Source organism: Penaeus chinensis, chromosome 26 (genome assembly GCF_019202785.1).
Source record: "Penaeus chinensis breed Huanghai No. 1 chromosome 26, ASM1920278v2, whole genome shotgun sequence".
Classification (NCBI taxonomy): domain Eukaryota; kingdom Metazoa; phylum Arthropoda; class Malacostraca; order Decapoda; family Penaeidae; genus Penaeus; species Penaeus chinensis.
Window position 1 is genome coordinate 13,603,075 of NC_061844.1, and position 2,500 is coordinate 13,605,574.

Below are 2,500 nucleotides of genomic sequence, written 5' to 3' on the forward strand. Positions count from 1 at the left end.
GGGAGGGAAGGAAAGGGAGAAGGAGGGGTAAGGGAGGGAAGGGAAAGGGAGAGGGAAGGAAAGGGAGAAGGAGAGGAAAGGGAGACGGAGAGGAAAAGGAGGGAAGGAAAAGGAGAGGGAGGGGTAAGGGAGGGAAGGAAAGGGAGAAGGAGAGGAAAGGGAGGGAAGGAGATAGGGAAGATGGGGAAGGAAAAGGAGAGGGAGAGATAAGGAATGGAAGATAGGAAAGGAAAGGAAAGTGACGGAGAGAGGTAAGGGAGGGAAGGAGACAGAATAGGAAGGGGAAAAAATGGGAAAGGGAGGAGAGAGGGAAAAATAAAGAAAGGAAGAGGGAGAGAATGAAACAGAGGAGGAAGGACGGAGGGGAAGGTTAGGGAGAGAATGAGATAAGTAAGGGGAGAGAGAAAAAGGGAGGAGAGAAGGAGGGAAGGATAAAAAATAGGGAGATGAAGAAAGAAGAAGAGGCAGGAAGGGAAAAAGAGGTAAGAAAGATGGATGAAGATATATAAAAACGAATAGAGGGAGGGGGAGAGATAATGCAAGAGAAGGAGAGAGAGAGAATGAGAACGGATGAAAGAAAGGGAAGAAATGGAAACGAAGTAGAAGATAGAAAGAGAAAGAAGTGAGAATTCAGAGGAAAGAAAAATATATTATGAATACTGAACTTATATTTTACCAAATACCTTTTTCTGTTTACATATAGAAATACACAATATATTTACCTGCTTACACTTGTAAGTACTATTTACCTATAGACAGATAGAATATATTTTAAAAAAATAAGAAGATAGATAGATAGATAAACAGATATATTTATAAAAATACAGATGTCTGGTTGGATGTTTGCATGTGAGTTTATATGTATGTATTTGTGCGTATGTATATGCCTGTGTGTACTTATGTGTGTGTGTGTTTGATTTGATGTTTTTTATCCGTCCTTTCTAAATATCTATTTTTTCAACTTATCTATCGTATGAATATGTAGAGACACGGGGTAAAAAAAAAATTAATAGGAGACGGAATAACATGAGAAATTTATGGATAAAGTGTGTAAGAAAGAGGAAGAGAGAGAGAGAGAGAGAGAGAGAGAGAGAGAGAGAGAGAGAGAGAGAGAGAGAGAGAGAGAGAGAGAGGGGGGGGGGGGAGAGAGAAGGAGATAAGTACAAGGGATGTAAGAAAATACTCTCATACAGAAACATAATTAAATTGAGAATATATATATATACATATATATGTGTACACACAAATAAACATACATTCTCTCTCTCTCTCTCTCTTAGTTTATAATAAACGGACAAACACTAAAGATAGATTAACACTAAAGTTACACACACACACACCGACAAACAAACAAACAAACAAACACATACACACACAAACAAACAATAAATGTCCAAGTACAAAAGCACTTCTATACCCAGGCTCAGTCTTGTTGGGTGAGCAGGACTAAGTCTACGGTATAGACACTCCCATTTTCAAGGATAGCGTTGAATTAATGCTTTTCCACGCCCAAGCTATATGCCGGCGTGGCAGATGAGTGGATAAAGGACTGTGCAATTGTTCCTTTCCTTAAACTGATAAAGTACTCTCAACAATCTTATAGGCTAAAATTCAAATGTAATACCACTATGTAATGTTATGACCATGTATTAAATGTACCACAGCTTGCCAACGCCTGTGCAGTTAGCCAGGGTGGTAAATAAAGGACAAAACTAACTAAGCGTTGAAACAAGTGCAGTTGAATCTAGATGTAGACTATGTAACGAAGAAAACAAGCGAACGCTTTGGCACCATATCTCAGAATGTCATGTGATACAGCCTTTCAGACCACCTAACATGAGGTAAAAAGAACTATGTGAAGATTTCATTTCATCTGATACTTTGAAAAATATACTCGTACTATATCCTATATTTACTATGTAAAACTGGCGTAAACAAATAAGCGTTATGTAAACACAGCGGCAGAGGCATATCGATGTAATTTTTTTTTTTTTCGTATGATGTATTATTTATATCTTATTTTAACATGTACAATCACAGTAGTCACAGAAGACTGTACTGTGTCAAATATATGTAAAATTAAAATCATGATTGCTGACGCCTGAACAGTTAGCCAGGGTGGTAAAAAAACAAAAAACTTACTTAACTTGACTTACTTAATGTGATTATTGTACAAATAATGTAACAGGTTATGGATGAATAAGTAAGATTATATATATATATATATATATATATATATATATACATATATATACATATATATACATATATATATTTATATACATACATACATATATATATAAATATATATATGTGTGTGTGTGTGTGTGTGTGTGTGTGTGCGTTTGTGTGTATGTAAGATATCATGATTATGATAATGAATTTATGATGTGATGTATACTTATTTATTGGTAATAAAGATGTGGGGATACTTATTGCTGTGTTATTTCACGATACCTATATATATATATATATATATATATATATATATATATATGTG